Source organism: Falco cherrug, chromosome 1 (assembly GCF_023634085.1).
Source record: "Falco cherrug isolate bFalChe1 chromosome 1, bFalChe1.pri, whole genome shotgun sequence".
Classification (NCBI taxonomy): Eukaryota; Metazoa; Chordata; class Aves; order Falconiformes; family Falconidae; genus Falco; species Falco cherrug.
In genome coordinates this window covers 98,026,882-98,042,162 of record NC_073697.1, presented here as the reverse complement: position 1 = coordinate 98,042,162, position 15,281 = coordinate 98,026,882, and positions in this window count along the sequence as shown.

Genomic DNA, 15,281 nt, shown 5'->3' with positions numbered 1-15,281 from the left:
CTGTGCAGTCTCTTTTACCTCCCCATCTATGGTTATTGTGTTACACTTAGTTCTCAAACACGCACATCCCTTCCCTGCATATATAATTACTGTTTTCAAGTTTGCATTTGGTCGGGCCTCGAAATGACATATTTTCTGATCTGTATCTAAACAAGTATCCTGAGCCATTATAGTATTGCTTTCACAGAGGAAGCCCTGCTGTTCTCGCATAATACAAGATTCTAAATCTACTGTTTGCCACTTGTCGCCTGTCTTTCTGGCCCATGTTCTATGTTCAAAAGGGTATAGGAGCACCCCATTATGGTTAATTCCAAGGGCTACAATGGGGTGTATGGTAATTATTACTGCATTATGTATGGTCAACACAAAAGCTGTGATGGTGTGTGTGTTGGGGTCATAGGTAAAGTTCACCATATTCCACCATGACTGGAGTTTTCTTTCTACCTCCGTAGCACTGTCCCAAACCATCTTTCGAATTTCTGTAGGAAATATGCCTTCCTCTCCTTCTCTTATTATGGATGCAGCTATTGATTGCATCCACATTTGGGCTTGGATGCAACTTAGAGCCAGGGCGACGTCATCCTGTAAACCACCTAATGCCTTAGTGATGAGTTGATGATCTTCCATGTTTATTTGTTCCCACCTGGGGAGTACCTTCGATATCAACCATTGATGTGCCCCTAATGCCAATAATGAAGATTTTAGTGGTTGTTGTAGTTTTGATAGATCGGCCGTGGTGGCGGCTAGTTTATTCATTATCACCTCTGAGTCTATGGAATTTAATACTCAGAGTCCTGTTCCCAACATTCCAGTTACATCTCTCACTATTCTGTTTCGATAAATACTTCCCCTTTTTCTTAACCAAGTTGTCCATCCCTCATAAGAGGTTCGTAAGAAGGGGGAACAGGATGGCTTAACATCAGAAACATTGACTTGTATTTTTAACTCTATTCTTTTGAGAGACCATTCTGGGTTAAACAACATTTGTTGCTGACCTGTATTTCTGATTACATATGGTCCAATTGTATAAATCTTTGGATCTGGTTTAGTTAATTTAAGATCAAGTGTTAATGGGGTTGTTGTAACTGTGGTGGTGGTAGGAACAGTGGTTAGCATGATTGTTATTTTGATCTTATAAGTCAGAGCTGTTCTTGGGGATTCCTTTCCTAGGCATATTATAAAGATGGGCTCGGTTAAGGTAAAATTGTGCCAACATTCCCGTGAATTAAAGCACACGGTTGTATTTAGAAGGGTAAATTCCTTATCTACCTTTCTGACATTAATCTGGGTGTCTCCCGAAATCTTGGTGTTATCCTTTTCATTATATGTTTGACATCCTACTTTTATCTTATCTCCTAATTTTCCCCATAATCGGTCGACTTTGTGTACATCCTCCCGATCCCATTGATTCCTTTGGTACACCTCATTTTCAGAAAAAAACCACCATAGCTAGTTTCGTCTTTGAGTCCACCTTTCCCATTATTCCAGTGTGTTTTTTCTGAGCATGATTCCAAGGCCAATTATCAGGCTCTTGGTTGTAGGCAAGAGAGAGGGTACAAAAAAACACAAATGGTTTAAACCCACTATTGATCATTTTAAGAATCTAAACGTTAAAATCTGTTTAGATCAAAAATATCTTTGTTTGAGTTGGGGCTTACTGATAACAAGTTGGGCAAGACTGGCCACTGGCTCAGTCCCAGACTCTTTTGTTCTATATTGTTTGTTGTGGTGCCCTTCCCATATGGTGGATCCGCAACTGCTCAGGTTCACTTACTTGCCACCCACATTGTTCCCATTTGAGTTTCAGTTCTTTTTTATCTGGGGTTACTTTCCAAGAAGTTGCAGGGGCTTTCTTAATCCGGGTATGGTGAATTCAAGAATTCTGTCCCTCAACCTTGATTGCAGTGTAGGTGGTGAGTAGGACTTGAAAAGGTCCGGTCCACTGTGGTTCCAGGGTTTTATCTGCAAAACACTTAACGTATACATAGTCTCCTGGTTGTATATCGTGAACAGGTCCATCCAGACCCCTACTGCGTGTTCCCATCATATGCTTCTCAATTCTTATTAATTGTTTGTTTAGTGCCACCATATAGGAAGTCATTGTTTCTTCACCAATCTGTGAAGACATCCCCTTTTGTACCCCATAGAGTCGTTCATATAAAATTTCAAATGGGCTAAGCCCCTCTTTTGCTCTCGGCCTAGTTCGAATTCGTGTAAGAGCTAATGGCAAAGACTGGGGCCAAGTTAGATTTGTTTCTTGGCCTAACTTGACAATCTGTTGTTTGATTAGATGATTCATCTTTTCCACCTGGCCACTCAATTGTGGTCGGTATGAGGTATGTAATTGCCAATCTATTCCTAGATGGTGGCTGATCTGTTGCACTATTCTGGACACAAAATGTGGTCCTCTATCCGAGGACATTACCGCTGGGACTCCAAACCTAGGTATTATCTCTTGGAGTAGTATTTTGGTCACTTCCCGGGCTTAAGCAGTTCTGCATGGGAAGGCTTCTGGCCAACCTGAAAAGGTATCCATTAGTACCAATATCGATACCCCCCTTTTCTAGGAAGTTCTGAGAAATCGATCTGCCAATGTTGCCCTAGAACATTCCCTCTGCTAATGTTCCCTAGTTTTATTTTATTTGCTGTATTGGGATTATTGCGTAAACACATTTCACATTGCTGAGTCACCTGTTTTATTACAGTATACAAGTTTCACCCTTTCAATTTCTGATTTAGACTTTTATATAAAGTATCAGCTCCCCAATGCGTCTTATTAATAATAGGGCTGTGGTCCATATTAAATTGGATGGTACCACTATACAACCATCCCTTAAATAAGTCCACTTACTTAATTTTATTTTATAATTCATGTCCTGAATTACCTTTAAGTTTTCTTTAGAATAGTTTGGCTCTCGATCTGTACTTACAGTTTGGATTTTATCATCTGGTATTAAGGATAATTCCTCTTTTCCTACCTCCTCTGTTACTCGTCTGGCCTCATGGTCGGCCAGGCGGTTTCCAATTTCCAAATCAGTGCCTCAGAGTGGGCCATGCCTCACATCAAGGTCTGGCATGGCATTTGTTCCCACCGCTCAACGCCTGCTGGGTTGCAGCCAACAGCGGAGCTCAAGATTCTTCTTGGTGGCAAACACAGAGGCCAACCCAGTCTTGCCCTTGACTATGGTAGGAGGCACCTGACCAACCTTATTCCTTGTACTTCATTGTCAATGCAGTTTCATCTGCACATCCCATAACAAGTCACTGTCATGGCAAAACACACAGATTTACATTAGTAGAACTACTACAGAGTGTATTTTATTTCAGTTTTTCTGCCAATATCCCCACAGCCTTGCTGACCAAGGGATATTGTTTTTATCTGAACTGGGCAAGCCTCCCCCTTATCATTTTACTGTAACAGGTAAAGCATTTTTCACCTTTCCTGGAATTTATTTTCAGATACACCTGGTTAAAAATTTCTTTTACTTCAGGGAGGTCCTCTTTTCTGTTGAATTAAAGATAAGCTCAATATTTCAATTACTTGATCATATTTAACTTTTAATTTCATTTCCCCTTCTTTAAACGTCTAGATGTTCTAATAAATCTCATCCCAACAAAGATTTTAGTGAATTTGGCATTCTTATTTGTTTTTTTTTTTTAGTTTGTACTTTAAAGGTTTCAGGATGTTTTCCTGGTGGCCAGCAGCTCCCACAACTGTAACAATTTTTTTTTTTTTTTTTTTTTTTTTTTTTTTTTTTTTTTACTGAAGTTTAACAAGTAAGTTGGTTTTGTATTCACTAAAATTCCACCTCATACCCATTCCCTGCCCTAGAGGGGCCGTTACCGGTCCTGTTGTACTGCAAATGCTGCAGCAATTGGGGTGACATTGTCAGGTCCTTCTGCTCAATTGTCAGCAAGAGCAACCCCTCCTCCTCACCAGCAGAAGGGTTCGGGGCAGGAGATGCTGTTCCTGCTCTGCAGGTTACACAAGCCTGCCTCTGCAGCAGCACTTCTGTTTTAACTCTTTCTTACCCTGAATGCAAATCTGCTACTTGTTGCTTTAAGTCTGTGTTCTTACATATCAGGCCTTTGCAAGCAAACAGAAAACATCCTGCCATGCATCCCAGCATGATTCAGTCGCACCTTCGAGGGGGTACAGGGGTTTGTACAAACTCACCCCAATACTTCAACACTTTCACAGGGTCTTTGATTCTTCACACACACACGCATGCCTCAGGTTTTACATACATCAGTACAAGTTTTTATATCTTACAACGTGTTTCATTCTGGTTGCTCCACAGAAGGAACCGCAACCTGAGCTTTTTAACACAAAAATTTCAACAAGAACATCCTTTTCTAGAGCCACAATCAAAGATCAGGTGATGTTAATCCCGCACTCTTTCTAGTGCTAGTACCATAGGATCCCGAGGGGGTACTAATCCACAGTCCTTTTGCCACTCAGGTTTGTCCTGGAGGACAAAGAACATGTCTGCATATAATACTTCATCCCATTTTCCCTCTGTCCTCAGAAACAACATTAATTGAAGGAGAGTGTTATAATCTAACGTTCCTCCCTCCTGAGGCCATTTCGCATCGCTCTCCAATTTATACAAAGGCCACCACTGATTACAATATTTAACCAATTTCCTTCTATTTTCGGTACCACCCTGTCCTACGATATCACTCCAATGTTTTAATATACAACCCAAAGGCGATTTTTCACAGGGCTTACTCCTTCCATTTCCCATTTTGCAATTTTAATTACTTTGTTTTTCTCCGGCCGCCTTAGCCACCCAAGGTTGGAAACGCGGATAGAGCTTTTTACTCGTTTTGCACTCAAACGCCTGTCTCAAGCACTCTTGCACTCACACTTAGTCAAAAAAATTAAGCTATACACGAAAAATCAAAATGCGCATCTCAATCACATCATTCACACTCTCCGGGCAGCCCGCAGTCACACAAGCAGTATGTTATACGGTACCGTGCACTTATGTACAAACTCTTAGGAACACTAACAGTTCACAAAGTATGCATTTCAATGAACAATTGCCAAAAAACAAACAACAAACAAAAACCAATTTTTCCTGGTCTTAAGCAGAGTGTTAAGTTTTCCGCTATTTGCCACAAATTACCAGAATGTTAATATTTTTCAACATACATTTCATAACTCCGAGTTTTGAACATATAACAAGACAACACATAGAACAAACAAGACACAGAGCGCTATTTCAGTTGTTACATTCCAGGAATTCCCCAATTCTTAAGACAACCTAAAGGAAGTTTTTAGCTTCCTCTTTTTCCTACGCAAAAGTTTCCCTTTTACTTTTGCTGTGAGGTCCCTCTTGTTCCTGTGAGATTCCGCCTTATTCCGTCCCGCCCCCCGCTTTCCGTCACGAGGCCTCCGGGCTTTTAGGAATGGCAGTAACCTCGGGTTTGCTCGATCTGCCCTCAAGATCGCTAGCGGCCACCCCTTGGTCAGCAAACCCCCTCCCAAGGTACCTTTCCTCCTGGGGACTACGCTGCGCGCCGGACGTCTCCGTGCGTCTCACCAGCCGCCCCGTTACTAAACATACCGTTTTATCCGTGGATCCAGGGGTTTCTTTTCTGCTCCCGGGTGAACAGCTGAGAAGAGGAGGCTCCTCCGAGGAAATCTCCCGGGGCGCGCCTAGGAGCGTCCGCTCCGCAGCTGGTCCCTCAGCCGAGCAGAAATCCTCCTGCCTGGCTCGCCAAACTGACGTGCGGAATTAGACTCTATAACTCGAAAGTTATAAAGTAGGTATGTTTATTGCGCGCAGATGCACGGGGGATCGCTCCTCCACAAGCGTGCATACCCGAAGTGACGAACCATCTCACATTTATACAATGAACAAATGAATATTCAATTAACGCCTATACATATTTGTTACCTAAACCCCGCTTCGTATGTTAATTAGCTTATCAGTCCGTTTCCTGGAATGTGGTGGTCCTGCAGGTTTGTAGGTGATTCATGTTCTTGTGACCATCCGATCTTCTTCAGGTGATTCATGTCCTTGTGACCACCCAATCTTCTTCAGGTGATTGTGACCACCCAATCTTTTCCAGCAAGGAGACTTAGCACTCCCTCCCTCTAGATAGCATTTGAATGTCTCTCATCTTTTCTTATTCTCTTTTAAATAGCCCCTTTGTTAGAGGAAGAAGGGCAGGCGTCTCCCCTTTGTTAGAGGAAGAGGGGCAGGCGTCTCCCCGTCTCCCCTTTGTTAGAGGAAGAGGGGCAGGCGTCTCCTCAAAACTGTGGTTGTCACCGCACCCATGACTAGTCACCATACCCACATTCCTTAAGCAGACACATACAATCACAATCCATGTCCATTATCCCCATTTCACATTATTTCTCCATATCAAGGGCGTGGGGACAGGAGGGACACAGCCATGGATGGAGGAGCTGCTCTGCAGGAGGGTGAGGAGAGCTCAGCCCCCAACAGCCCCAGCAATTGGGACCAGCCGATGCTCTGGCATCTGCACTCCTCCAGCAGCCTAGACTTGGTATACCACAGACAACAAACCCAACCCAAAAAATCGAACATTTTCCATGGAGGTCACAGCTGGGAAAGTTCTCAGGTAGCTCCATCACCGAAGAGTTGCTAAAAACAGGAGTCGCGCAAAGCTACATGCCCGCCGGCTCATTAAAATAGTCTTTATGCTCCAGAAATGCATTAAAAAGATGCACACAGGGCCTGTCATTCTTACAGATCTCTTATGCTCGCTCATTCTCAGCTAAACTAAGAAATGCCTGAAGCCGTCAAAGGGGCTGTTTCAAAGGCAGCCTGGAGACAGAAAGGGAGCAAGCCGGCACCTGGAAAGCCTCACTAATCAAGAGAGGGGGATCCGCCTGGCTCCCTCCCTCCCCGAGTGCTGCTCGTGCTTTGGCTTTGAAGACCTGTCATCTGTGATGCTGCTTTGCTTCAACATTTATACTGAGAAATTTTTGCCTGGATTTTTTTTTTTTAAACCAGTCCGCCCACCCTTTGCCTCTCAGCACAGCACTGGGATTTCTGAGCAGAAGCAGTTCAGAGCCTGAAATAAAACACAGGGCAGGTGGCCCTGCCACCAGGACCATCCCCACCCCAGGCCATCATCTGTATAAACAAAGGGATTTTTGCACTGCATGAGCACCAAGCAGGCTGGATCTAACACGGAGATCTTCAGAAACTCAGGTCTCTGTAATGAAAAGGAGAGACTTTTGCCCCCAGAAGCACTACAAAAATTAATGGATGACTGTAACTACTTGAATCAAACGCAAAGCCATGTGTCACAGCAGCCCTTTTGCAATTTTAGCGGCTTTTTACAAGCCTGTTTACATCTGTCCCTGCCTGATTTAAGCCCAGCAGGAATAAAACTAGTGCAAAGTGAGCAAAGTGAATTGGGGGCAGAAATGCTCTTAACGCGAGCGCAGCCCTCTCCCGGGTGGGTCCTGCCGGTGTTTGGTGGCTCAAAGCCCAGCTGGTACCTGGGGGAGGCCCAAAGGCACAAACGCAGGCACATCCCAGCCCCAGGACTTGCTCCTTCATGCCTGGTTATCACCTGTACGTGCAGGCAGGCCACCTCCCATTGCACAGCGGAGGTGCTCCTGCATCTCTCCAGCCAGCCAAGCCCCTCGGGCTCTCCTGCCGCAGCAAAGGGTCAGGTCGGGGCATGGATCGGGCGAGAGATGCCACCGGGATGCGCTTGAAGCAAAAACCCATTCCTGCAGCAGGCCCAGATACAGCCATTAACTCCGGGTGCATTCATTAAGCCCAACAATGCCTTTGGATATTTGAAGAGCTGATGTAGCTGCCTGTGGCATGAAAGGCAGAGGTGTGAATTTCCTCCCTTTCTGTGCCGTCGGCATCTTTAATCTCAACCGGCTCAGCAAGCCGAGTGCTGACACCATCCGAATCCCAGCTGGCAAACACAACTAATTAGAGACAGTGCCGAGAGACAGAGACAGCGCGGCATCAGAGGCGGGGGTGCAGGGCAAAAAGCAACTGTGGGTGCATTGCCTGAGGCGGGGGTCTGTCCTTCCAACAGAGTCACTCCTCTCTCACTTCCTACATGGACCAAGGTCCATGACTGGAATTTTGAGAGATTGCATTAATAGATGACCCAACTCATTCGTTTTTCAGGGATGGGTTTGGTAGATGACATTTAGGGGGAAGTACAGATCTGGGCTGGCACGCAGCTTCATCAGCCCATTGTACTTGCCCTCTCAGAGGTGTTTTATGAATTACTTACAGGTAGTTGTAGTCTCTGGGATGGTTTAATATTTTATCTTGTTTTCATCGACCAGATGCAGGACAAGATCCCAGAGAAATCAGAGTCCAAGGCTGAGTCCTGTTAATGCCACCACTCACGTTTGCTGAGGAGCCACGGCTGTGCTGCTTGTCCCTGCAGCTTAGATGTGATGCACATCATATGCAGGAGGAATTATTCATACCAAATAATTTCTCCTGCCCATATTAGCTTCTGGGAGAGGCTGCAGCAAATCCACTGGGCCATACAAGCCAAGAGCTTCTGCTAAGCAGCTACTTAGCAGGAAGTTTCATGTTTTAGCTTTCATCAGGGCAAGGCCTGTTGCAGCTATCCCTTGGAGCACCAGCCAGGTTGGCTCTAAATGAGCTTTCAAGGTCCCTTCTACTGCAGACAGCTCTAGGACTGTATAATGTGGGTTGCCACTGCCAACCCCCTAGAAACAGAGATTTGAAATCCATTTTTCCAAGGAGTTTTCCCCAGGAGCCTCTGGGCTAACACCACGTTGGCCACCTCTATGGGTCCAACGTTACTGAGCTAGCAGCTCGGAGGGGCTGTGGCAAAGCCCCTGTGGGTCATTCTAAGACCCGAAGAGCACAGCTGGCTAGGCACTTCCCTCTGCAGTCAATACACATGAAAATTTAAAGAACAGCCCGGCACAGCAAGGGCTGCTCCTCCTGCTTCCCACAGCATCCATCACCCGCCCCTGCGTGGCAGGGGATGTGCTGCTCCAGTATTTTTGCAAGGTGTCTTAAAACCAGATTCCTCTGGAATCCAGAGGAGACACACAGACATCAGGCCAGAGCCAACCTCCCTTCTGGCAGCTCCAGTGGCATGTTTGATTCTGCAGGACAAGGACTGGGACATGGGCTGGTGGCCCCGCTGGGCTGCCGAGGGCGTCCTGTGCAGCCAGAGCAGCCCAGGCGCCTGGACCACCTGTTTCTGAATGACCCAGAGCAAAGCAATTGATTTTTTGGCTTCTACTGTAATAAATGAGTGGGAAACTTCCAGTACTTAGATCAGGAGATGCTCTGAATATTTATGTTATTGTTCGCCAATTGGAAAAAGAAAAAAGTGCTATAAACGAACATATTTGGTGACCCAATTTGAATGGCTCATTACAATTAGATCAAGCTAATTGCCAGTCTTGTATTTCATTTGGCAACTTGTTAAGCTAATTGAACAAAATAAAACTAATGAACAATTATAATGAATTTTATAATTAGACCATTGGAAAAAACTCAGTGTGAGAATATTTAAGGCATAATGAATGTTTGGGAGGTTTGGCGGGGTGGGGGGGATGACACAGGAGGTACCACTCTCTCCCACCAAAATGCTTCTTCCCAGGAGCTGAAGTTCTTCACACATTACCTATTCCCAAATTAAGTCAGCCTAGTGCTTTCTTAATTATTAATGACATTAATGCCTTTAACATACATACATGGCATTAAAGTGATCCTAAATTCAGGAATTAGCCTGTTAGTGAGGCAGCTCAGAGTTAGTATGTTACAGCTCTTCTCAACTCCACCTTTACAATATGAATCCAAGTCTCTATTAAGGGTGGGTTTATAATGCTAAAGGTGAGAAACAAGCATGTGGTGCAGACAGAGGAGTTCGCCAGCCCCCAACAAGCTGATCCGTCATGTCAGCACACATGCCTGCCTTTCCAGTGTGAGCCAGGGAGGCAGAAATGAGGAAGAACAGAAAGAGCAATGCTCTCCCTGTTATTAGAGCCATTTTTAAAAAAATAAGAGTTATTTTTGTCACATTCAATTCCTATATAGATTTGAATAAACCCATTCCAGCTTCCTTTCACCCCCTGCTGCTGAAGCACAGAAAATTAAATACCATGCAAAGACACAGAGAGTGACCTTTTAGAGTTTCAATTTACAGGGTCAAGCAGGAGCCCACTGAAAACTAATAGAATTGTCACATCAGACTCCGCACAGCTTAAAAACTTCTTTTCCTCCAGTTTGTACATGAAAGTAATTATTTCATATAGAACCCAGTGGGAACTGAGGTTTTGCATTGGGGAATAAAGGCAGATACTCTTAAACTAGGGAGAAGGCATGTTCAACCTTTTCTCTTAGATATCTAGAGGTTTCCAGGACTTCTTGCACTCTGGAAGCAAGCGCTGGCTTTCGGCAGGAGCCCATGGTGCCAAGTGCCGTACGCACAGGGCAGGGACAAAGACACACGATCTGGACAGACCAAAGGATGGGAGATGAGGAGAATCATCACTGGAGATATTAAACAGCATGGCACTGATCTCACTGGCTATGAGCAGTATCTCACTCACCAAAACAATCCCAGCCTGGAGCCCCAGTGACTATAACTTTCTGCTTCCCATTTACATAGTTGCTTTACTTTCCCAAAGATTAAGATAACCTGATTCAGGGAAAAAAAAATCCCCCCCCCCTTTTTTTTTTTTAATAGGCTATCAAAATCTCTGTTCCCCCATTTTAATTCCAGCTGCATTAGGAGAAAAATCTCTGGTTTTGCAGCCATGTCTCAATATTTTTATGCCATCAGAACCAGCTGTCACCTTTTCAATCTAATTACAGGTTTCACCAGGGGAGTGATAATATCCTGGTATTTGTAGCTGTCTTTGGCACTCTCCATGTTTCATCACCTTACCATCAGCCTTGTTCGGGGGGGTGGCTGCAGGTGTCTTCATTTATCATTCTGGAACTGCTGGCACAAACACACTGGGGCCACGGCTGCCCTCCCTTCAGTTCATGCTGCTCGGAGCAGGGTCTGGTCCCACTTCAACACGGGCAGGAGAGAGTTCTGGCATGGAGGATGCAAAGTGCCCTGGCCACGCACCCACCCTGCACCCGCCTCTGCAGAGATGCAGAGTTCACTGCTGCTGCAGCACCTGGGAACGTGCCATCTCTGCCTTACACTGGCACCTGGGAGCCCAGGAGCCCCAGCACTGCACAGACACATGGCAAGGGACAGCTGGTGCCCCAAGACAGTGTCACCTAACCACATCAGGTGGAGGAAGGACACATGTATCATCAGCCCCTGTGTACAGCCACAGCACAGAGAGTGACCAGCAGAGTCCTCGTGAGCCAAGTGACACCCAGAGCATCCTCCCTCACCCCAGCAGGACAGCAATGCTTTGCCTCTGAATCTGAACAGCCAGAGGCTGCCACTCAGCAGGAGATGTAACCCCACTGGTTACAGATGTAGATTATTCTCATTACAGCAACCCTGGCAATAACTAGTTTTTTGTCCATTGTGTGAAATTCAATAGCAATCCCTCTGTGTGCTTTCCCTGTTAGGCAAAGCACCTGGACAAAAGCAATCAGGCCTTTTTCTCCCCCACCCCAATAGTGCCAGTAATCTAATTCACACCAGCAGAGCTCAGTAATGCCTGCCACCAACACATGTGCTGAGGGCAGAGGACAACAGGCTGACAGGCTGATCTCTCCCACTGCTTCCTCCAGACTATTTCATCACCTGGTAACAACCACAAGGGCCCCTGATGTGCTAAAAGCTCACACACACATGCAGGGGCTTATACAGAATCATAGAATCATTTAGGTTGGAAGAGATCTTCGAGATCAGCAAGTCCAGCCATTAACCCAGGACTGCCAGTATGGGCTTGTGCTGCTCTGGGCATTTCCTTCTTAATTTCCCTCCCCAGGTAGATACATATACTCTCTAATAATAAAAAGTTCAAGCAATGGGAACAAACCCTGAAGTGAAGCATGAAATAGGCTCCATGATTCCAGATAGCCAGGTCCATTTAAAGCCTTGCTTGGCATTTGCGTTATAAGAACAAATCCTGTACAAGAATCTCTCTTCATGCTTTATACTCTTGCATTAATTCATGAAGTGTCATGTATCTAGCATATTTTATTATACATGAGAACCAGGCAAATTAAAATTCTCGGTTTGAGTATAACATTTGCACATTCAAGGCCACCTCCTTAGGCCCCATCAAGCTTAAAGTCACACCTGTTTAAACTCAGCTCACCTTTTAAACCAAGTTAGTTAAACTAGCACAAATTCTCATAGTTTTCTTCACATAATTTATTTCAATTTAGCTTTAACCTCTTCGTAGCTAATATAAGCTGAAGAGAAATACATCTGGTTTAAATGGGAATAAACATGCTGCCAGAGAAGGTAATTACAGTTGTGTTCTTGGGGTGTAGCCCCCCGCTTGCTGAACTACCCCAGCCTGTGCCTGCCTCATCCAGGTGCCCCAGGGAAGCCCCACCAGTTTAAATTCCCCTGCAAAAGGAAGGAAACACAGCTCCACATGTTGGTGAGCTCCTAAAAACCACCTCATCCTGAGCAACAAGAGATGCTCAGATTCAGGTGGAGATCATGAGAGGTAACAGCATTACAAACTGACTGGGACTCTTGGGCTGCTCTAGAAAGAAAAACCTGATACACTTGTTTTTAGAAAGGGAAAAAGCCTATTGTGCTAAGCTGGGGCTTAATTAAAATCAGGCTGTTTGAAACATGACCCTAGCGCTCTTGTCCCCATCAAAGAGAAATGTAACAGTTAAGTGAGACTGGGTTTTGCACATCGCTTTCAAAACATATTTTCCAAAGTACCAAAACCAAACTGAACAGGTATCTCCTAGGAATGGGCATCCAGCTACAGTCTCCCAACCACCACAGCACCCAAGGACTGAGGGTGAGGAGCAGCGCTGTGACCTCCTCCAGCCTCACCTTCCCCTGGCAGACACGCATCCCCAACCATCCACCCCCTCTCAAACCTTCACATTGCTACTGGTTTCAGCCCTCCTCTTGGCCGGTTCCAACTGCTCAGCTTACAGCTCGCCCTTCCAAAACAGACCCCCCCCTCCAAAGGGTGGTGTTGGAGCCATTTTCCAGAACACCACATCCACGGCTTTGGAGAACAATGGAATATAACCAAGCCATGTTTCTAATGGCACACAAACCATTCGGTAAGAAATACTCCCCTACTCCTTGGCAAAATACTCGCTATAAATCAACAGGCTAGAAATGTTAGAAAGTCTTTGTAAAACTAAACCAGAAAACATACAGGAATATCCCCATCAGTGGGACTGTTGCCCTTCAACAACCAATTCTTAACTTCCTTTAAATCACTACAGGAAAGGGAACAAAAATGAAAAAGGGTTCTGAGCAGACTCCTCATTAGTGATGTGAACCTCCACATGTATATGTAATATGTAAACTCATTAATGATCCTAGAGATTATATTTTTTCCAAGGGACATTAATTATCCTTTCAGCTGGAATCTCAGGCTGAATGCTGATAAGCCTCTTGAACTTTGCAAAACCACTTGTCAAAAGTAGTAAGAGGAGAATTCGTTAAGGTCTCCTAATTAAGAAGTACAAGGTCCAATTAAGCTTTCACTAATGTGCTACACAACCCAGTTAAACAATGGCACGCCAAGGATTTTCCTACCCCCACCAACACTGTTTTATCACTTAAGTTCATCTCCAATGGGTGGTTTGGAAGAATTTCTCCGGCCATCAGCAGCAATGATGAGGAATTGTGCAGACAGCTGCAGCCTGCTACATTAATACTTTGGGGTGTCTTATTGTTCTGCAACTGAAATTGTTCCGAGACACTCTGACTCACTAACAGCATTTCAGAGACTGCTTCCCTCTCCTTTGCATAACAGAGTCACTCCCACTTTGCACACAGATCATGTAGAGCAAGATGCTCAAACTGACGTTGATTATCTCATTATTTGAATCTAAAAAGGCCCCTAATTCCCAGCCAGGAAAATATGTGTGCTCTCATCAGCTCGAAGGCTGCTGTACTGGACTGTGGCCATGCTTCACAACAATTTGTAGCTGAGTTTTATTTCTGGAAGAATACAGAGTATGACATGTAGCTTTCTCTTTCTACAAAAGATGCAGAAGAAAATAAAGTTGCATCTTGTTGCTGTCTAAGACCTGATCATTTAAGAGCTAAAAATATCCTCCCCATGAAGCAAGAAAGATGAACCAAGCATTTCTGGATTTATCATCTCAGCTCTGTAGGATAAAATCCAGCCACCAGACAGACCCCTGAGGAAACCAATAATGAGCTAAAAGATCTAAGTGAAGAAATTGCTCAAGGCAGAGCTCCAAAGATCACCTGTATGAAGACCAAAGCCTTCGTACATGCTGAAACATCCCATCACTCTTAAAGGTGGGCAGAGGTTAAGTGGTCAATCAAATGACCCACTAGAAGAAAGGGAAGTGCAGAAGCAATGAAGCACTATTCAAACCAACACTTTTTCCAAATTAGTGTCTGTTCCATGCTCTGACCCAAGCACAAGCACATAGGCAGTTTCAAATACGTTTGTTGACAAATGTGTTCTTCCCACCTCACCCAAGCTCTGGTACCTCTGAGCACCAGGGAGCCAAACCACAGAGCTGAAGGGCCTGACTCACACCACTCCTGCACTGCCCCAGCTGCAGCCTTCCCAGCAAAGGTCTGCACATGGCGGAAGCGTTTGCTATCCACCAACCTTCTCCTCCCTCTGCAGCCTGCTGAGTACCCAAGATTCACACGCTATCTAGAAGATATTTAATAAAGCAGTCTTGATATCTAGCCCCACCAAAGCCCTGGTGTGGGCCAGCTGGAGCTGCCCTTACCAACATGAGGACTGTAGTGAAATGAAGCTGGGTTAATTAGCATTGATAATATACAGCTGTGGGTTGGCTTCAGGGGCAGCGGGTTGGCCAATGTAGATAAGGTGCAGCTGTGGCTGGTTAAGTGGTTGAGAGCCAATGAAGAGAAGCAGCCGCGAAAGAAGCAAGAAGAGAGAGAACACACACCCTGGATGAGGTGAAGCGAGACAAGGAGAAGGCAGCAGAAGGACTGTATGAAAAGTATGCTGGTATGAGGTGGTAAAAGACCTTGTTGCATCTTGATAGTTTGGAGGGTGCTGTGACAGAGGACCACAGCAGTGCTTTCATCCAGGGACATGACATGGGGAAAATCATTCCCAAACACCTTCCACAAAGATTCACTTGGACACCATCTTCCTGGCAGAGCATTCCCCATAGACACAG